Genomic DNA, 23,017 nt, shown 5'->3' with positions numbered 1-23,017 from the left:
CAGCCACAGAAGGAGCAAAAATGCCAATTAATTGTTTAAATGAGTGTACATTTGTCTTTGCAAACTGAACAAAAGTCTAAAAAGTTAAATTTAAGTTTTAATTCTTCAAACATATTTTTTTAATAAAAAAGGCCACTTAAATTTAATGGTAAAAGCAATATTAGAAATAACATATATATAAAGTCTTCAAAGGTTTCTTCATGTCCAGTTTTCCTTTTTTTATTGACACAAACCTTAAAAGTTATTAAACAGAATATCAGACTCTTTATAGACATTGAAGAGTCTATCCAGATATGTGCAGATGTCTGGCTAGTAAACCCCCTAAGTTAGTTTTAATTTCTTCTCTGATGTGAATTTTAATATAAATATAATACAAATATAAAAAGACAAATGTTAAATGATTTAATTATATTATGAAAATATAGTGATACCCTGCCCCTATTGCAGAGCTTTAGATTCAATCTTAATTTAAACACAAACATTATCCAACGTAAAAAGTTTGATTTGCAATATGCTATGTAAGTTTAAATTTGCAACAAAATACAAAAATAGTTTTTCTTCTCACAATGAAGCTGGAAGTTAGATGTGAACTAGTTTTCTTCCTTAGTTACAAAAAGAAAAAAAAAAAAACATTTTTGTTTGTTTGATATCTAGGTTCAATAACTATATCATTTTTTTTCCATTTTGCTCACAGTCTAGGAATACCACAAATTTAATATTTTCCAAAATATCTGCTATCCTCAGAGAGACGTTGTGTGCTAAAAGAAAAAAACTGGAAGAACAAGGATTGTTGACATTCGCCAGGTCATTGTGACTGATTTGCTGATTTCAAAATGCTTTTTCTTTATTTGGAAAAAAAAAAAAAAAACATTAAATTGCCCTAAATTCCTGTTCGGAACAAGCAGTTATTCACTGCCACATCCGAACTAAATCTGGCCATCTTTAAGAGCTTAAGTGGGTGTTCAGTACCCTACAGCTGAACTAAAATTTATAGACCATATTTAACTAAATGGTTACTTTGGAACAAAATCTCTGACAAAATAAGAAGCAAATGCGTCCTGGAGCTCTAACTCTTAAATTGACGGAAATAAAAGAACTCTAAATTGACTGGTTTTATGACTAAATTATAGTCTCATCCCAACAACATGAACATAAAGATCAAACATAGCTGTAAACTTAGAAAGTGCCCTCTGTGGCCTTTTACGTAGAGCATATTTAAAAGCAATTGACACACTGTTGGGTGATGTCTCCCTGGATGAGCCAAGCCAAAGGTTGTATAGTTTTTTTTTTTTTTTTAGGCATCACAAAAGGCAGCAAGAAATTCAAAATGATCCAACACAGCAGACTGAAACGATGCCGCTGTGTTCACATTATCTCACTCTAGACTGTATTTTGCCTCACTTGTGCAATGAATCAAATTGTATGACACACTTTTTTCCTAAAATTTTTCCTGACTAGAACAAATCCACTTAACCAAAATAATAAAAAATGTATTTTAATCCAAGCGCATAATCCAAGATTAATATATTTTTTATTTGTGAGAAAATAACTTCATTATTTTACCACAAACATCATGTAAAAGAAAAAGAAGGTTTCCATTTTAAGTACAGTTGTCTTCATGCGCTCTTGTAAAAGTAAAGTTAAAAACTTCCAAATTTGTATCAGTGTACATTAAATAAGTCTCCTTCCTATTTACTACAGCTTTCGCTCTCATCACAGTTTAAATTGGTACAGAAACAAAAGAAAACAAAAATTAAGAATTTGCTTTCCATTTTCACAGGTACAATTCAAATTTTGTATTGAAATGTGAGTTAAGGAAGCTCTTCGGTGCATAATTATCCAGTTAAAATTTGACCAGATGAAGTATTTTAGTTTCTGGAGAAAATCACATGACAGTCATAAAATAAATAAGTAAAAACAGAGAAATACCCATTTAAATTAGGTATCACTGGATCAGTTACCAAATCAACATCAGCCACTTTTTGGTGCAAACTCAATTAGTGGAGTAAAAACTAATTGAAAATGCCAATTAGCAACTGAAAAATTTTTGTTTTTCCTTTACTATTTGAGCCACCCGAAGACACAGTGAAGCCCTGGGTATAGAACCATAATTCATATATTATGAACTGCTACTGTTTTAGTAAAATCTAATACTGCTACAATTTCATTGCAAGACAAACAGGAGTTGGAAAAAAATAGCTCAGGGAAGTTAATATTTTACTTGATAACATACATCTTTTAAATGAAACCTGTTTTTTTTTTTTTGCAGTTCTGCCTTTTCTTTTAGATGCAAATTACCCAAAGTCCACTCTTTTTACACAAGATCCATTATCATGATTGATGATATATAGCCAACTAAGGGAACCCTTTATTAAAAACAGAGTTCAATAAATAAACAAGCGTTCTCATATGATGCAAGAGGTGGAAACAGGAACCTCTTTATTTAAATTCCTCAAAAAAAAATGTCAATGGAAAAAGCATCGAAGCATGGTCAAAAAGATGTAAAAAATTTGGATAAAACTAATTCAATGTACAGCTGCACAAGAAAAACTAGCATATTCTTTATACTTTTGAAACACAGAAAACTTTAAAACCTACTGTCATAGGTATAATAAAACAGAGTCTAATTTCATAATTGTATTTATGAACTAGTAGTTTTTAATACTATACTAATTACAAGTATATAATTAAAGCTCAACTACCACCGGAAAATTATTCAAACACAAACATTTTCTAAAACTAAAAACATTTGAAGGAACAGTCTGAAATGATGCCATGTACAAAATCTACACACTAAATTTGTGTATGATACAACCTATTTCTCACCTTTAAATATTAAAACCTCTTCAATATTCTGACATCTTTTGGGTTGTGTCCTTAAATTATTAAATGGGTGAGGCTTATTTAAAAAAAAGTTACTGCATTCCTGTTCATTGTCTGCCATGCAGCACGATGGAGTCTGATTCCTGAACTCTCGGAAAAAAACAAACAAAAAAGAGACAGTAAATTTGCTCCAACAGGTTGGGGATAAAAAGTCATTTTCCAGAATGTGTACATATATAAATACATCACTTATGTATTTTGATACCTGATTGGCTGCACATAAACAAGCCATCTCTACTGCAATAACTTAGACGAGCTCTTATCTCACTTACAGGAAACCTGAAGGAGATGCTTGGGAGATTAGTCTGAATGTCTCCACATGGACACACCTTATCTTGTTTACTTTTGAATTTTCGCAGGCAACCTAATCTCAGTTTCCATGGTAATATTAGCATTCCCCAAAGCAGAAAAACAATGAACATTGTTTTGGTCGTTTGTGAATAAATCGGATATTGCCGATGCTCTGATTGCATAGATTCCTGTAAAGGCTCCCTAAGCCTGAGCCCCACTTCTCCACTCCCTGGTGATCTTTACAATCTTATTACTTTCAAAGATTCCCTTTTCATTTAATGAAAGGTGAAAAAAAAAAGATATTTTTTTGTTAAACATGACAACAGAAGGAGCAAAATAATTTTTGCAAACGCTAATCATCCACAGGGAGGTCAGAGGTTAAAACAGGTGTTTGGTGTTTGACTGAAGAGCCCTTGAGCATGCAGACATGACAGCTTAGGAGCCTTGAACTGGAGTGCTCAGGGGGAAGACCCTCCCCGCTCCCCACTCAATCCCAACTAACTAACCAGGGGAAATCAAAGTTAAATAAAGGAAATAAAAGCCAAATAAATAAATGCACCAAGCTGCATCTCCACAAAGCTCATTTTAAGCTCAAGATGCAAGCTGGGACACAAAAAAACAGAAGGTGGGAGGAATATGAAAGAAAAGGCCTGATAAGTCTCCAGGACAGAGAGAAAAGGTCAGTGCCACCACACAAATTATACTCAGCAATTCTTTTTTATTGCCATTAATCTTCAGTCAAACATGCTTCTTCACGTTCACAAAACAAATACAAGACAGAAAATGACTCAGATAATGGAAGGAAGCAGCAGGACTGATGAGATGCAGCGCTTTTCTGATGAGCCACTTTTATCAACTAAAGGAACGTGGAGAATATAATTTTTATTGGTGGTACATTTTTTTAAATCAACTAGGACTTCACTGAAATTGTGTGAGTGCAATCAAAAGTACTATCAACTTTTAACTTCCTATACTTCTTGGAAAGTTTTAAAACCAATCAAACTTTTATTTTGATTGGTTTTAAAGGCATGCTCTAAATTTTAACAAAATTTAGAATGCTTGTATTTGTATAGACCTTTTTTGTTGCAGATGGAGGTGATTTGATTTCTGTAAACTTTTGTAACTGCAATTATTCACAAGAGACAGCAGAATGCCCTTTCTCTCTGCTTTCTATAAAATATATATCTCGGAAACATTTTAGTACTGTTTAAATTACATCCAAAGTTATTTTTTTACACTGGTTTATTCTTTGAAAAGTAGAAAATGTCTGCAGTTTTCCAAAGTTGAATAAAAATAAAAGATCCTTTTTATGGCCTGATAACCTGAGAGATCATATGAATGACCTTTCTCCCTCTTAATGCTTGTTGAATATATTTCAAACAAACCTGCAAGTTCTTCAAGTAAATGTCTTCTGATCAATCCTAAACCCACCTCAAAACTTTCCCAAGTTTTTATCTACTGGCTCATTTATATTAATTAGGTGGATTTTTAATTATTTGTTTTGATTATCTTGATTTTATGTATGATCTGGTCTTTACTATGTTTGTGTTTGATTACTATGTTTATGGCTTTTTTATTTATTTTCTTTTGTTTTTAAGTGCATTGAATTTACACTGTGTCAAACGGTCACTTTCGACCCCTTATAACAACATCAGTGCCTCAAAAGTAGGTTTATTTTTATTTCATTTGATCCATTCACTAAAGTTTTCCCACTCCTCTTAACACATACAAGACAACAAATAATCACAATGACACTTTGGATGGAGGAAATTTACATGTCTTTGCTGGATAATACACTAATTATCTCAGCTCCACTGCATTAACATATCCCATCTTTGTTTTGCATACGTTCTTTAAAACAGTCAGTGATTTAGTCGCTTTGTACAAAAACAGCTGTTAACCTTTAAAAAATGTTGTCAAACCAGAGGAAACACTCACAGCTCACAGCTGGAACCCTTCATGTCTCTATAAAAACTAGAAATTAACTCTACCAACGAAAATTACAAGCAGGGTCCAAAAGCATTCTCATGTTGATTGCATACTGAGCTCAGCAGCTGTGGACAAACAGATAACAGAGTTATAAAGCAGAGAAATTCTAAGGCGGCTGGGGAAGATTCAGCTCAACAGATATTTCACACAAACTTTCTCTTTCTCTTCTCTGTAGTAAAAACTGACCTGTACGCGACAATAGGTGACAGAGAAACCTGGAGATTAATAAAGATTTGGAGCAGGTGGTGTTTAAATGTCACCTTCTGGCCTGATTTTAAAGTAAGTAGAAACATATTAGTCTCTTCGTTTCCAGTTAATGAAACATGCCAGATGTGTGAACACATCTGTAAACGAAGCTGTTGGTTTGATGGTTCCTCTATAGCAGCTTTGATGAGCTGAAACGACCTGAAGCTGGATTTAAAAGCCTGACAACCTTTTACAGCTGGGAACCTCCCATTCTGCTCAGGTGGGTGGGAAAGGGGTGCGGATATTTTCTGTTGACAAACTTAAAATGGAGCAACGTGCAAAACAAATCAACAAAAAAACTGAAGTATTTCAAAACAATTCATATTTACAACAGTTGTTATAGCATCCTTTTACTCAAATACATAAGATTGCATTTCTATTTCTTTTGAAACTAAATGTAATCCAAAAAAATGTAAGCCATTCACTTTGGACTTCATAGCAACTCATGTTCTTCATCAACACTGTACAAGTACCGAATGAGGTGTTAGAAAACTCTGGACCGCCTCCAAGAACATTGAGAAATAACTTTATAGAGGCAAGGTCAAGCCAGATATGATGAAAGATGTTTTTCAAATTGATTAATTGCACAGCAGTGTAAGATATAATTCACATTTAAGCCTGCTAAGAACAATGTGATTGTGGTATTATTGTTGAAAACAGTGATAATGATATTGGTTGCCACTAAATCACAATTCCCCACTCATTTCTTTTTTTTTTCCCATCATCACACTTTCCCACAACTGTGTGTCAGCTTCAGCCTCTCACCCACTTCATTTTAGATTATGTGTAGCCATTGAGGGTCATTAAACTCATCCGTCCATCCGTCCGTCCGTCCGTCCGTCCGTCCATCCATCCCACCCACCCAACCACCCACCGCTTTCTAGGGGTATCCCAAGGCGTTTCCAGGCCAGCCAAGAAACATCGTACCTCCAGCGTGTCCCAAAGCTCATGACTATAGATGAGGGTGGGAACGTAGATCGACCAGTATATCCAGAGCTTCGCTTTTTAACTAAGCCCTCTCTTCACCACGACGGACTGGTACAGCGCCCACTTCACTGCAGACGCTGCGCCAATCCGCCTGTAGATATGAAATCATCCATAGTTCAAATATTTTTTATCTCTTTTTTTTTTTTGCAATTAACACATGAAAAATAGCAGCAAAAAATGCAAACATTCAGTTCACCAGTTACCTGGATCAGGGAATCGTTTAGGGTTAGCAAAAATAACTATTATGACTTGATCTTAGGATTAAAGTCACGTTAATAAAAAAGACTTGTGACTGTTTTGTTTTTTTTCTTTCAGCTGGATGGACAACCCTACACCCTCCCCCCACCTGTTGCTAGCGGCTGCTCTTAAACCTTTTTCTTCCTTACGAGAAAGATGAGGTCATCTGTTTGGAAAGTCATTGCATGGAAAAAACAGAGCACCGTCCATCTGTCTCTTCTTAAGGTAATGCTGGTTTTAAAAGTAGAGCAAGAAGACTATTGACTGCACTTATGTTAAGAAGCTGGTTATGCTTCCAAAGTTGTGCTTTATCCTGTTACCTTGCAAGGTAATTTACTATTTTACTGTGTTTACATACCAATAACTGTACTTCAGTCACACTATGAATAGATATGTTGCTAAACGAGGATTCCTCTGAGCATCAGCGCTCATTTGACCTGTCACTGAAGATTGAATATTAAAGAATAGAGGCATTTCAGCCATTTGAAATATAAATGTTTGTCCCAAAAGGATAAATGTGAATAATGCCTAGAAATACAAAACCTGTATAGAAAAGTTATATTTAGACAGTCAATACTCTCCTATCTTCCATGTTTACACTAAACTGCTTATTCAATGTTGATGCATATATATATATATATATATATATATATATATATATATATATATATATATATATATATATATATATATATATATATATAAATGTTTAAAATTATGTCTCAATTTTTTAATGGCGAAATAATTTTTAAAAAGTCGTCTTTTATTGTTAATGTGCGCTTTTACCATGACTGAACAGCGCATCTAAAGTAAAATATTTAATCCCTGAATACGTTTTGTTTTTCCGCATTAATAGAAAATTCTGCCAAACTACCTCCATGCATCTTTTTGTCACCTTTTCCATAAAATAAATAAATAAATATCAGAATGCAATTAAGGCACATTTGTCATTTCTCCAGGCAGGAGACCCGTAGGGTTCAGGTTAATGAGGTTAAAATTTGCTGAAAGTACACTATGTATTCACGTCTGGGGAAAATCAGAGGTACCTGGTGTTCTCCTGCTACATAATGAGCGCATTAACCTGCTCTAGAAATGTTTGATTTCCAGGTGTCTGTACTGATGATTTGAAGACTTTGGCTCGCCGCTGCCAAAAATTCAGGCACTCCAGCCGCTCTGGGTTGGAAGTTTGATTTCCTTCTGCGTGCTCTTGCCATCTGAGCCTGCTGCTGCTATTTTAATCAAAATAAATCGATTGTGAATATGCAAATGATGTCATTTATTAATTGCTGAAGCCAACCGTTCTGTGTCTGCAGCACCGAGTTTAGCGGAAATTTGGGGAGAATGAATGAATTCTGAGCTAGAAATGACAGGAAACGTGAGGGAGGGTCAAAGGTTTGATGGCTGACGCTCGGCTTTGTCTCATTTTCTTGCAGAGCCTGCCACCTGTAAGAAAGCAGCTTCACTAAAAAAAATCAAAAGCAGATTATCAAGATTCATCAAATTAAAGAAAAAAAAATATTCTGTCTTTTAAAATTTCTCAGACGGCTGAAGTAGATCAACCGAGCAAAGAACCGCTAACGCAAAACGCCATCTCAGGCTGCTGCCGAGATTTAGCAACTGGCATTATTTACAGAGTGTTTTTTGGAAAAATTTTGGCTGAAAACAGCAGGCTGCATGCAGCAGCCCTGAATGGTGGCTCGGTTTAATCACACACTCAAATCGAAGAGGCGCTGAGAAGCACGAGCACGCACATATTAATATGCATGCACAAGCAACGGGGAGCACGCAGCGATGCTCACACACACACATACACACCCGTTAAGCCGCCCGTTCTGATAGGTTAAGCTTCACTCCATTTGGTTAAATGTTTTGTTAAAGAAGTGCTACACCAGTGGAAGGAGGGAGAGAAAGGGTGGAGTAAATGGTAGGGGTCTCTGTGGCAGGAGGGGATGAGGGGAGGGAGTTGAGAACGGAAGGAAGTCAGAAAAGAGCAGGCGTAAAAAAACATGAAGAAGGAAGGTGAAGAGAAAAGAAGGGAGGAACAGGGTGAGGATCCTCGAAGAGCAAAAACAGAAGTGGGAAATAAAATATGCAATCAGGAGAGAAGGAAGGAGAACCTAATTAAGTTTGAAGGTGAGTACAGCATGGAAAAGAAAAGGATTCAGTGAGGAAATTTGGAAGTGTGGAAAGGAAATAATGGCAGGATGTTGGAAGAGAAAAAACAGGTAGGTGAAAAGACAAAAACAAGGGTTGGAGGAGAGTGATACAGAAATGGGAGGAGGAAAATTTGTAGAAAGGAAACAAGCAAATTGGGCTGGAAACTCGAGACAGATTTCTAAAGAAAAATAAGTGAGAGATAAAAACACGACAAAAATTCAGACATTGAAGATTAAAGAACAAGGAGGGTGAAGAACCTGTCCAACAGAAATATGTCAAATAAGCACAACCTTTTGACATCATTACGCTTCAGAGACACGAAAGGACCAATTACGATGTCCTTGTAGGTCTGTGTGCAGGACTTGTTGAGGGTTGGTGTGATTTAAATTTTGTCACCTGCTCTCATCTGAAAGAGTCCACAGCATGTCCTGTCATTGTTCATGAACATGACAAAAATTTGTACCCAAGTACATAAAGAAGTAATGGAAGTTCAGACGGCGTGCAAATTGTCTGCAGAAAAAAACTGTATATGGAGACTCTGATATTCAAACATATTTTAACAGTAATTGGACACAGAAGCCTGAGGACATAAAGAGTACACATTTATTTGTGTCATGAAGGCTATTTTCTTTTTCTGAAATCTACGTTCACGTCAGGGTTGGGCATTGCAGCAACTTAATTGTATTTTCCACAGCTTAATTAGCAAATCTTGTCAAGAAAATGACAAAAGGCTGGTCAAAAAAATAATAAGAAAAGTTGTTATTTTTTTGGGTGAACACGGTAATGTCTCACCTGAACCTGTGATGCTATCAGTGGAAGAACTTGTTGCGTCTGGGGGTGTTGGCATCCCCAGCAGCAAAAATGTACTAAAATAATGGACAGAAATGACAGTGCAATTTGGAAAAAAACAGGAATGTGTTGAGAAAAAGGATTTAGTTCTAGACAATTCATAAAACCTTGGAGTGAAGTTACCAGAACTGGGTGAGCCAAGCTAAAAGAAAGAACAAATGAGGCGAACAAAATAATTGGCTGAAACGTAACAACATCTTTCTTTCATCAGAACAACGTAGCAGAAATTGGAACTATCCTGTCTGAAAGCAATGCAGTAAAAGTAGTCAATGCGTTTTATTTCTAGGCTGGTCGATCTCAATTAGGAATCCAGGGAAATTGGTAAAAAGACTTTAACTGATCCAAAATGATGCAGGCCAGTTTCTTTGGCTCTCTCTATTTTTACATCCAACTTGAAATTCTTCACACATAAAGTTGTGAATGAATGCTTATGCTTGTTTTGGAAAGTATGTTAGTCTCAGAGTGAAGGTTCGCTTGTGGTACCTTGTTTCTAAAAGCAGAATTGGAAGCAGATATTTCGGTTTTCAAAGTGCTCCCACTGGGAACCAGCGATTAGTTTTATTCCATAAGATATCTTGCCTATATTTCAGATGTGGCTTAAAACGTTCTGTCAGATTAGCGAAGGTTATCCTGAACTGTCTGTGTACACATGCAGATGAAGGACAGTAGATGTGTTCCCGCTGGCCATACAATTGTCCAATTGCTTAATAAAAATAAAAAAAACTATTTTTTAATAACTTTTTTTGCATCATACGAGTCACATGATCTTTTCTTATCTTAGGGTAGTAACCTAGGGGTAAACACTCAGGGAATTAAACATAAATTGCACTTTCCGAGTCATACCAACCACCGAGAGATTGTTGTTTGAACAAATTCTACACAAATTTATGCAAAGATGCACAAACATGTAGGCAACTTTGTGTTTAGTACTTTGCCCAGGAGTGCATCAACTAAAATCAAATGCAGAGGCTGTAAATAGAAAGACAACACTGTCCACTGAGCAGAAGTTGCTGTGGGGGAAAGGACAGTTGCTTTTAGTTTCTATCTCTTATTCCTGCTCTTGTACTTTTGTTTCTTTTTCCTGTTTTGTACATTTCCGGGTAGGTTTGGAAGACGGTCATCCGATTCTTAACCTGGTTCAGCTGGAGGATTATTTAGGTTAAAAAGAAGTCATTCCCGTCTCAATCGAGCATCCTCGAATGATGGAATAAAGTCATTGACTCAAGTCATTAGCTCACAAGTCCATGACTTGATGAAACTAACTGGACTTCTTTTAGGTGAAAACTTTTTTCTAACTGGCATTTAATGATCAACTGAACTGTCAAAAAAGCATTCTGAATTTGATCATGTCGGTTCTATTTCTGACTGCACCATTGGAATGTATTGGAAAATAATAGATTGATGTGAATTTAATTGCACCCAATTGAGAAAAAGAAGGAATGAAAAAAAAAGATATTTGAAGGGAGTGGTCGAATGAACACAGAAACAGTAGAAGAGGTAGTCATGACAGAAGAGGGGGAAGAAGAGAGAAATTAAAGACTGAAAGAGTAGGTAAAGGATAAGTGACAAATGAATAATAATCCAAGAACAGGATTGATGAAAATAAAATGACTGAAGAGAGAATTAGAAAAAGAAGAGGATTTGTTGGAAGAAGGAAGTAGGTTTGTCACGAGCTGAAGAATAAGAGCAGCAAAAGAAAGAAGAGGATGACAGGAGACCAGAGGAGAGACAGAAAGGATGAAGGGATGAAAGAAGGAGGGGGGAGTGTTGGGCTGGAAGGCCAAAATAATGGAGCAGCTCATCTCATGGTGAATTTGAATGGAGGCTGAATTAATTTAAATCTCATCACGGCCCGCCCTCTAATACCTTATCAGTTCTGCACGGAGACAAGGGACGTAATCGCATTAGACCCGCCACTCTGCTCTACTGCGCTCTGCTAAAACACACTGACACACACATTCAGTACCTGCGCTGATGCGAGCTGCTGCTGCACACACACACACTGGACATATACTGCAGAGTGTACTGTCACCGTGGTGGTGTGTGAGACTTCATGGTGTGAGTGCACGTACATTCAAACCAACAGACACACACAAAAGCAGCGTGAAGAAAACGCTGCCAATGAGAACAAATCAGCAAGACAGCAGCAAGCATGCAAAAACACACACACACACACACACACACACACACACACACACACACACACACACACACACACACACACACACACACACACACACACACACACACACACACACACAGATTTCTGAGTGTATGAGGACTCTCCAGGATAGAAATGAACCCTGGAAGCATGTTTAAAGTCTTTAAACTGCCCTTTAAGACACATTCCCAAAGTGTCAGCAAAGAAAATAACCTCAGCAGCCAAAATATGTCCTCATCGGCAAACAAATACACACAGGGAAACAAATAATAGACTAAAACACACACCCATGGGCGCTACAACACACACTCCCCACAGAGACGCTGACAAATGAGCGTAAAAACACACACTCGGTCGTATGGAGCCGAACGAACTGAGCAGCCTTCCCGCTACCTTCTAGGGGAAAAGGCTCATGGGAAGTTATGCGCTCTGCTGTTGACATTGGCTGCGATGGGACGAGCAGCTTTACAGCAGCGCCGGCTTCTCGGACAGTGCTCACGCTGGAACAAGCACACATCCCGACCGACGCCAAACACACATGCATGCATTCTAAACAAGATGGCGGTTGACTTATACGCTGCACAAACCGACTCACACACCCTAGACAAGATGGCTGGAAAAGTCAGGAGGGTTGTGCGGGAGTAAATGCTGCAGAGTTTAGAAAACAAGTGGAAACTCCACCCTGGAGGGCATTAAACAGTCGTAAAGAAAAAAAAAAGAACACCCCATGAAATATTTACATCTTTATTAGGAAATGTTTACTTATCGATCTCTTTGTTACCTTTGAGAAAAAAAAGTGATTTCATTACAACTCCCCACTAAAAACCAACCCAGATTTAATCATTAAGCAGATTTCAATTATTTTATATTGCCATACCAATTTGGCTGAAATAGCATCGAGACGCTTGTTGTATTCATCTGCATCTCTCAGATGAGTCATTTTACTCACTTTCAACTGTGAGATGTTTGAAAAGTATCCCAAAGCATCTCAGTGAGATTAAGCTCAGGACTTTCCATTCCTGATTCCTCAGCCAATCCCTAGCAGATTTACTAGTGTGTTTTGTCATGTTGCAGGGTTCAATTGGATGGTTGGATGTTTTTTTCTTTAAATACCCTCTGATACAGGTTCTGCTCTAGTAAAAGATCCCCAAACCAGTTGCTGAGATTCTTTCATTTGTATAAATTATTTTTTTATACCAAACATGTCTGCTACTTTGCTGTCCAAATAGTTCAGTTTTAGACTCATTTGTCCAAAAAGACATTATTCCAGATGTCCTGCTCTTTGTCAAGATTCTATCTGGAAAACTTTACTGTACCCTTCATGTTTTCTTGCAAAACAAATGTTTCCTTCTTGTAAACCTATGAAATTTAAACATGTGTAATCTCTTATTGAAAGTACAGGCATGTAAAAAGAGTAGCAAGAGGCTGCGGTAGGTCCCCTGATGAGTTTGTGGCTTTTAGGCACTTCTAATTGTACATTGCTCCCTACTTTGAGGATAAACGTGCTCGGTCAGCCAACTCTGGGCATTATGGTTTGTAGACTGAACAGTGTAATGTCTGATTTTGAGACCTCTTTAAATCTCTAACCACACTCAAGGGCAGCTACAATCTTCAGTTCTTCTGACCTTCAACAGTGAGGAGCTCAACGAGGTTCAAACAGGACAAACCTTCCTGAAAAAGCCAAGTAATACCTGCATTTGATTTTAGCCTTTTCAAGAAGGAGTAATTGTGAGGATGTCCAAATTTATAAGTCACTTTAGAAGTAGCATTTTTTGTTACATGATAATAAATATGCATATGTCAAAAATAAGTAGGCTGATAAGACAGTGGTGGAGTTAGTGATGTAAATAAATTTTTTCGGCTCAATTTCCTGGTAACCCAGGAAAGTTTGGTGGAAATGTATTAATCCTGAGCAAATTACAAGGTAGTCTTAATGCAATGCAAATATTATTGTTAGTCATACACTTATGTGAGATTAAAACCCCAAAATTAGCTAAATTATATATGCACTCTCTTTAATTACACCTGTGCAAATTGATACCAGTGGGTCCAAAGTGCACAGTGTGAGGAACATCAGTGATTAAAGTGATTTTTAAATTTAATTTCAGTCTTTTCTTCTTCGTCCAACCTCGTCAGTAAACTTCAATTATATTAAAATTTCATTGTAGTAGATGGGAATTAAACTAGCGGATGCTAACACCAATTAACCTCCTATTGTTCTCTGTTGGTCTGCATAAAATGCGTTGTGTTAAAGGATCTCTACATTGCGGAGACAAAGCAAGGCAAGAAGTAGAGACTTCAGGCTTCTGTTAAAATAATGAAAGAGGTTTGCCGTGGAAACAAATTCAAAATCAACATAAAAATAACTGAATGTGCTATGAGAATTAATAAACCACTTTCATGTGACTCTGGGTTGTTTTTTGTGCGATATTGGTCAGTCACAGTGCCTGTATTTAAAATTTTTAGTAATTAAAAATGATGAAGATGAAGAAAAAGATAAGAAAATGAAAAAGAAGAAGAGAGCGTCCAGCCCTGTACTAAAAACAGCTTGGAGACATTTTCCATGAAGTACAAAATAAAATGTCAAGGAAAACCAGCTCTGTAAATGTCTTTTTGTGCCAAACTACAAAATAGTTGAATTTGCCACCAGAAAGAAAGTACTGAACTTAAACCCAATAATGGTAGAAAATTCCAAACAAGAATTTAATTAAACTGTATGTAAACATTTTTTTCCAAAGCCATTTTCAAAAGACACTTTTGTGAAGATTAAACTTGTTTGGCAACAAATCCAACTGTTGAACTAAGCATGAGGTCAAGGAACAGTAACAAGGTCTTTAACAGTATAAAATGAGGAACAGAGGAAACATTGTGTACTATTTTTTAAAGGAAATGTTTCCTTTTCATATGTTTTTTTTCTTAACCAAAATTAAAAAGGGGATTGACAATAAGTTTACAAAACTCATTTTAACAGAAGACGTGTACGTTCAGTTGCAAACCCTGATGGAAGGACCTGCCTTGCACCTGAAAGCGCTAAAAGTTTTCATACATTTCCCTCCAATATGTCTGCAGTTAATTACAGGGTCTGCGAAAAAGGTCACATCAAACCATGAGGCAGGGTTAGCCAAAATAGAATAGCTGGCTTGAAACAAACTATTTTAATATTTAGGGCAGAAAACCGATTTCATTACACTGCAACAAGAGCATTTAAAAGGTCACTCTAGAAATATGAAAAAAAAATATATATATATATCTAAATCTGAGATAAGGGCAGGAAGAAAATGAAGATATACAATAACCAGCTAAATTGAAGAGTTAAAAGATTAGTGTGACTTTGAGATCATAATACAGAGGGAAGAAAAAAAAACTGCTGCGATCCCAGAGGGATTCTGTATGATGCAACAAGATGCAGTAAAGAAACAACTTCACTGAAGAAAAGTCATGTTTATTCAATTTTAGGGCTGAATGTCAAACTAAAATTTGATTTGTTTCAATCTTTGAGACAGTACAGTGGGAGAAATGAGGCAAAGCTTCTCAAGTGAGGAGAGAAATTTAGTCTGAGATTTACTTAGTGTTTCATAAAAAAGGCAAACTTTCAGTCAAATTTGAAAACGACCAGAGCAGAGTTCAGTTCAAATCCCAGGCCGCTCTGTGTGGACTTTCTGCATTCTTTCTGAGCATGAATGGATTTTCACTGGCTTCCTCTGTCTTTTTCACACAGAAATACGTATGTCAGGCTAATAAGTGATTTTAAACCAACCTTAAGCACGAGGATCACAGTGCATGACAAAACTGTTCAGCTATTCTGAAATAGCTTTTTCAAAGTTTAGATCATCCATTACAAAAACATCAAAAAACTGCCCATGTAAACAGCAGTCAAGCTTTCAGATCAGGGATAACTGAACTGTTCTGAAAAAAAGTGAAAAATACTCACCGACTGGCAATGAACTTTGAAAAAGTATCTAAAGGTTAAGAGGCAGAGAAAGTTGCAAAGATGTATAAAAAAATATAAAAAATAAGATTACTTTTCATTGACAAACAAAAGACAGACTGAAAATGAGAAAATCAATCAATTGCAGTATATTTCTTAAAACTAAACGCTGCTGAACTAAACGCTGCTGAAGCTATCACCTGGCAACGTTGCAGGTTTTTTGGGGGTAAAACAGAGGATGACTGCATTTCATAATTACTTTCTATAGAATTGTGTAAGGGGTTATCTTGTATTCATATCATTTTTCCTTTATTCTTTCAGGCAAATCTCACTGAGATACAAAATTTCATTTTCAAGAACAACCTGCTTTCCATAAGTTTAAAACTTATGGATTTTTTTATTCCAGGCATTCCTCTTCCTGCTACAACACAAATATAATTTAAATAATTTCAATGGCTATTATGGTCGAATGAAGACCGCTTTGTTAACAGCACTACAGTCTAAATATTCCCCAGGTGATAGTGTTCGTAAATATATAAATATAAAACAAATATATTTTTTCTTTATGTTAAAAAGAGTCAGAGAAAGCTGATAATAACTAGTATTTGTTTCTGTCCTCTGTACTGATCTAGAAAAATCCTCCTTCAAATTGTTCTAAACGACCATTTTTAGGTAGTACTATCCTGTTACATTAGATGACAAAAACATTTATGGTTTACTGCAGTGGCTCAAATGGAAAAACAATATTCTGAAAGCAAGGGAGAAGAAGAACACTGGCAGGTGATGATATTTTGCCTTGGAAAGCTTTCATCAAAACCAGATGAATGTTAGAAGGTCTTATGCAAAGAGACGGACTGCTTTGGGAGTGTAACATACCAGACTTTTTCCTGGAGTTCGCAAAGTTGCACTGAGGAGCAACAACACCAAAACCTGTGCAAAGTCCAATCTACAAACTCATAAACGAGTAAATGCAGGCTTGTCAAAGAACATGGTTTTCACTGTGGCTTACTCACAAACATCAAAAACTCTCCTGGCCAGCATTTGTGCATTTAAATGGTGGAGAAATATCAGTCTGACTGATCTGTGCAAATCACAAATGTTTTATCTAAAACCACATGGTTTTTCTAAAGATAAGCAGCAGCCAAGGTAAGAAGAGCTTTCCAAGAGTTCATGCCTCCCTCACAAAAAGGAATCTTTGAAGCAGAAAGCCTGTTTTTGTGTGCGACTAGAATAGTCGGTCAAAGCTCTGAATCTTTCAGTGAATACCACAAGTTATTAAAGATTAATTTAATGTTTCTTTTTTCCCTCAAAAAAATAAAAAACAAAAAAAAGGTCAACATCCATTTGATTTGTAATTTGGCCACAAGCAAGTTATTTCTTCATTTGAAAAGAGCTTGATGTGGCTCAGAAATACTATTAAATGTCAATTACGTTTTTTCTTCTTTTTTCAATCAACAGAAAATTAATTTAAGTGCTTTGGATTTCATAACAATAAATAAGTATAAATATAAAAATACTTTCTGTCAAGAAATATTATAAAATACAAAAGCAATGTTGAAATACACAAAGTTGTTATAATGTGGAATAACTTGTAAAATGAAAGCATCTTGCACCATTTAAGCACATCTAAATATTTAATCCTGTAGAGAATACAATGAAAGGTACATTTTGTCTTAAAGACATTCACTTTTGTTAGCTAAAGGAATATTTTTTGGGGATTTGCATTTATAAAAAAGTTTTAAATTTGACAAAAAAACAATCCCAAATAGGACACGTGTTGTTAGTTTTGTTTCTATCCGCTCTGTTTTCCTTTTCCCAGTGTCGACATATTTTTGTCCAACATGCTTTCCAAGAACGTTGGACACTTTCATCAACATATGTCTATGGATGCTTTCATCTTTCAGTTTCACCACGCAGGAAAAATCAAGTTTTTCTGTCTTTTTTTAGACTGATTGGATTTTATATCTTTCTCTAGTTATGCTATGTGGATTTTGATTGTACAAAAACTAAGAAAAAAATAATCTGTATAAGCTAAAATGTTATATTATTTGCGCAGAAATTTAGTTTTGCATTAAATTTAAGTAGATTAAATTTAATTCAGTGGATTGTAGAGCCACATTAGTATCAAGACTTCAGACCAGCAGGTATAGAAGCTAATTATCGAAGGGAAAGTCATAGCACTTACTCCAGCAGCTCTGTTTTTTGTTAGACAATTGCAGTTTTTCTGAATTCATGTACCAGCTGATAAGAAGCTAATTCAAATCTGTTCTGCCCAGCTATGTGACAGCAGGAGTGGCAACCTGTACTCTGTTTAAAGGAGTCTGTTCCAAGGTCTGACCTAATTAGACTGCATTTCTTAAATGTTGTCGAAAACACCCAGAACACTCACGCAGACATGTTGCCAACACCTTCTATGTAGTTACAGGAAAACACTGGGTAGCTGAGCGGTGTAAGTGTTGCTGCAAGTTCTCCTGTCAAATTAACCATAGTCTAATTTCAGGATGTGAAGTTCATGTTAGCACATTGTACAATGCTCAGAGCTGATGGATAAATGTGAGTTAATTTCAACTTTTATTATCAACTTTTATTAGCACTACAACATTATGTGGATGATGTCTTTCGGTCACAAAAATAAAAAAAATAATAAAAATGTAGTTTTATGTTATTTAGATGCAAGTTCAAGTCAATTGTTAAGTCCTTTGTCCCAAGTCAAAACTCTGCTTATAATATCAAATAAGGCCTCAATTCTTTATCCAAAATCCAAGTCTAAAGTCTGCATTGATGGAACTAAAAAATTTCATATTAAAAACTGCTTGTGTTGCAGGTTAGAAATTTACAATCAGCCCTATTTAACTTTCAGGACCTTGTTGAGCCCATTGACATTACAGTATCACATATTACTTTTTACAGTATAGTAAAGCCAGGTAAACTGAGATGAGTCAATGAAAGACATGGGAAGTTTCACTCAAAGAGGAAGAAGCAATCATTCAAAAATCAACATAAAAAGCAAAGTTACAGTTTGGAAATCCACATAGTGTCAAATACCTTAATTTATGGAAACATGTCCAACTTTTTCAAGAAACTAAAGATAAATAGCTTGGCCTTAATTGCTACATTTAGTGGAGTAAGAGAGGGCGCATTGTTACCTGTGACATAATTGGGTGGCAGTTTTATGTCTTGTGCACGCAGTTTTCTGCAGGTGGTATTGTTGAGCTGCGTCACATAAAAACATTGAAGCATCTCAAACCAGGAAGTCAAATCTTGGGAATGAATGGGTTTTCCAAAGAGATAACCTGATTTATTGTCCTTGATAAAGTTTTATGTATTGTGAGAAAGGTCTTTGTTGAAAATAAAAGAAATAGTTACATTTTGATTATACAATGTCCTCCCTTTTTATCGCTTGAAACCTGCACAATTTAAAGGCAGACATCCAGAGAAAGAGAAAAAAAAAGATAAGCTTAAAGAAACATTCCAATTTACTTAAATCAAGTCAGATCAACCTTTTTCAACTGATACTTTTGACATTTAGAAGACAGGATGATAAATCAGTTCTGAAAATCTGCCAGAAGCTGGCTATCGAGGCAGGCCATCTTCTTCCAAAAAACCCTCCACAATTTGAGGGCAACCCCAGCTAACAGATACACGTGCATAGAAAATACACCCACATGTGCATGCTTCTCCTTTTGCAATAAAAGCATCAGTTAATAAGCGATGGATTTTTGTTGGCCGAGCCCGTTGGAGACAGAGGAAGGCGCTCTGGCTGCCAAATCAGTGTTTTCACAGCCTGAATCACAGCTTACCATTGATACTAGCCCAGGGAGGAGTACACACACACATATACACACACCAAAGCACATTACACAAGTTACAGAGGAACCAAAGCATGTGCACTTACATATAGAAATAACTGATTATCTTAAGTATATCTGAAGCAACCTGTAGAAACAGCTTATAGTATTAAGCAGAACAAATTATATTAATATAATGCAAATGTATGCATATTTATGTCTCCTTAGTTGTGCCCCTGACCTAAACCTAAACTAAAATTATCACGTCTTCTCACGAATATGAAATCCACCAAAAATGCCTTTCCAAACATGAAAACAAACGAAAGCACTAAAATCCATGAAATTCAGACAATCACACACCTGCATTTCTTCATCTCCTCACCATGACAAATCTCATTCTTTAACACACACACACACACACACACACACACACACACACACACACACACACACACACACACACACACACACACACACACACACACACACACACACACACACACACACACACACACACACACACACACACCAGGCTGTTCAGTCTGAGTGGAGAAGAAACAACAGTCACCATTAGAGGGCCTTTTTTTTTTCGAAGCAAAATATCTCCCCCTCTCGCTTTCTGTCCTATTCTTTCAATCCCTGCTACCTCTCTTTCTCTCTAACACCCCCTCCGCCCCAATCTCAATCACTCCTCCGGTGCAGTTTGGGTTGTTTCCATGGCAACTCGCCGAGTCCCATGGTCGCTGGAGGGAGAGAGCGTTACCCCTCTCGTCCTGCCCAAAAATAATAATAATAAAGCACAAAAAAAAAAATCTTCACTCAAACTGTGGACTTTAATCTCTGCTTGCGTGTGCATTATTACTGTGCGTGTCATCACTGTATGGATGTGTGTGTATGTTTTTTTTTCTTCCCCAAGTGGTTGGAGTGGCCACCAAAAAAAAAAAAAAACATAAAAATTTCCACCAATTTTAGTGTCTGCCTGAGTCTTTGTCTTTGTGAGACGCAGAAAGAGACTCCGCTGCGCTGCAGCTTCAGCTTCAGATGCTGATCAATACTGATGATAAAATCAGATTTTTAATCATATGTTTAGCTATTACAGATGGAATAATTATCAACATATGAAAGAGTTGCGTGTAATCTAATGCAGTTTGACTGATTATTAACATTTACTGTGAATCTGATCAAATTTGCATTATTAAAGGAGGTAGTGTAATCTAATTTCCCATGTTTATATATGATAATGCTTGTCATTATTGGTTCACATTCATGCTTGCAGCCCCGTGAGGGTCTTAAAACCCCAGAGCCAAGAAGATCCTTGGAAAAATTAATGAGCTTTATGTGTGCAAAGTGTCAAATATTGCAATAAAAGAAGAAATTAATGAGCAAAATTTTGGCAGAAAGCAAATGGATGAAAGGAAATACAAGACTTTTTTTGGAAGGAGCCATAAGCTTTAATGATTAATTCTGGCATCAAATTATGAATTTATGCAAAAGAGATTTTACCTTTTCTTGCAAAAATATTTGAATATTTACATACTTTGTCAAAGTAATGCAAAGAATCTCAGATTTTTTTTTAATTATCTTAAGTGTGCAGTTTTTTTCATCCCATCATTGACTTGTTCAACAGGCAGCTTGAGTGAAAAGGGTGGAAAAAATAAAGGACAGAGAAAAGGTGAAATGAATGAGAGAGATGTAAAGGAAGTAAAACAAAGTGCCAAAAAGGAAACTAAAATAGTGATGGAACAGAAGGGGATAAAAACAGGAAAGGTACAGAAGAGCAGAAAAGAAACAAAAAAGAAGAAGTAGGATAAATGTGGGAAAAAAAATAAAATTCAAAGTACTGAGATAAGAAAGGATGGAGAGGTGACAAATAAATGTGAAAGGGACTAAAAGCTATTTGAAGAGAAAAAATTGCTGAAATGAGAAAAACAATACAGTGGACAACCAAGAATGAGTAGAAAAATACTAGAACATAACAGGAAAAGAAAGACTGAGCTGAGCAAAAAAGACTTCATTAAACACAACAGAGCATAGATGAAAAAACATATTAGGCATAAAAAAACATCTATATTTACAAATACATTTTCTCATCCTTAATCATCTCTTTCCTTGAGCTTTACATCCTTTGTTATATCTACTATATGTTTTCTCCTCATTTCCCCTGAAACTTGTCCCGATTTTCCACTTTCACCCTTCTTTTGTCTCATAATTTCCACTCATTTATTTCCCCCTCCCTGTTCTCCCACCCTGCCATCTCTTTGATTCGTTTTTCAAAAGCTGTCCAAACTCTTGCGTCCTCCCGCAGTGTCTATTTGTTTGTACATCAATAATATCCAGCGACAAACGACGGCCCTTTTTTCCCCTTCTCATATGCCAACCTGAAGCCTGACATATTCACTTTATTTTCTTTTTTTATGTTTCTGCTATTCCACACTAATTTCTTAAGTGAACATTTTAGTTGACAGGTAATGTCTACTTGCATTTTTTGTTGTCCATTAACATAAATATCCAACTAAAAATTACGTTTGAACCATTGACTATTGTACAGAAAATTGTACTTTAAAATCCCAATGGACAGATCAAAATTCCTTATGAAACTGCAGGGCAGCTATAGGCTCATATCAGATAAGTAAGAAAAGAGAACATTGGGTTTGACTTAGTCATTTCTTAAAGCTAAGACTATAATTCTGTGATGAGAGCTAAAAATGAGGGTGATGAAGGCATGGGGTCTTTGGAGCGCAAAACAAAAGAAGATCAGTCAAAAATTCAAGTGGAGACACGGTAAGGAAGTCTGTGTTTGCTGTAACGCCAATACAGCTGTTCCTATGGTTATTGGGAAGGATATGAATAATTTGAACATACCAACTGCTCCAAAAGCAGGAAGCAGACTACAGAGCAAGGCATTCTGGGTAAATGTATTCAAAACAAATATGCACAGGTTTGTGCTCTTTGGACCAAGACAAACCCGCTAAAATCAGATTCCACTCTGTTTATGTTTACATTTTAGAAACAAAGAAGTTGCGCTCATGCCTTGTTCAGAAGATTTAGTGCAGAAACGTTTGTCTGTTTTTAACAGCATGAAAACATGTTGCAAGTCTCCGAAACAACCAGAACAAGTAACGACAGGCGATCGCACACGTTAAATCTGCTGTTACTACTTTATATGAAAAAAATGCAATGGCTGAATGCGCAGCACTTTGCTTCAGATCTACTGGAGATCAAGAGAGATCTTTGTAAGAAAAACAACGTTCTGCCATTGGGCTTGAAGACACTGAATAAGTAAATGCAGTGTTTGAAACACTGCATTAAACATGTTCCAGGTGATGTTTCTATTTTGTAAGATTGAAAACTCTTCCGGGAGCAGTGTCACTGTGGACCGGCCTTGGGCTCGAGTCTTCCGCAAACATGATATGTCTCATCAATTTTAAATCGGTGCATGTTTTAATGCATGTGTCTATCTCTCTTAGTTGTATGGTAAGAAGAAGTGTCATCTTTTCAGCC

At 36.3% G+C, this 23,017-nt stretch overlaps 1 protein-coding gene and 1 long non-coding RNA gene across 4 annotated transcripts in view; one reads left to right on the top strand and one right to left on the bottom strand.

The window, feature by feature from the left end:
* LOC129375715 (zinc fingers and homeoboxes protein 2-like) overlaps window positions 1–23,017 on the bottom strand; it is a 137,074-nt gene that overhangs the window by 42,166 nt on the left and 71,891 nt on the right. The gene's annotated exons all lie outside the window — the stretch shown is intronic.
* LOC129375716 (uncharacterized) lies at window positions 4,037–7,090 on the top strand. The gene is made up of 3 exons (XR_008607662.1): window positions 4,037–4,105; window positions 5,339–5,442; window positions 6,712–7,090. It is a non-coding gene; the product is annotated as an uncharacterized LOC129375716 (long non-coding RNA).

Source organism: Poeciliopsis prolifica, unplaced genomic scaffold (genome assembly GCF_027474105.1).
Source record: "Poeciliopsis prolifica strain line A6 unplaced genomic scaffold, Auburn_PproV2 SCAFFOLD041, whole genome shotgun sequence".
Taxonomy (NCBI): domain Eukaryota; kingdom Metazoa; phylum Chordata; class Actinopteri; order Cyprinodontiformes; family Poeciliidae; genus Poeciliopsis; species Poeciliopsis prolifica.
This window is presented reverse-complemented; position numbering and strand designations above follow the sequence as displayed.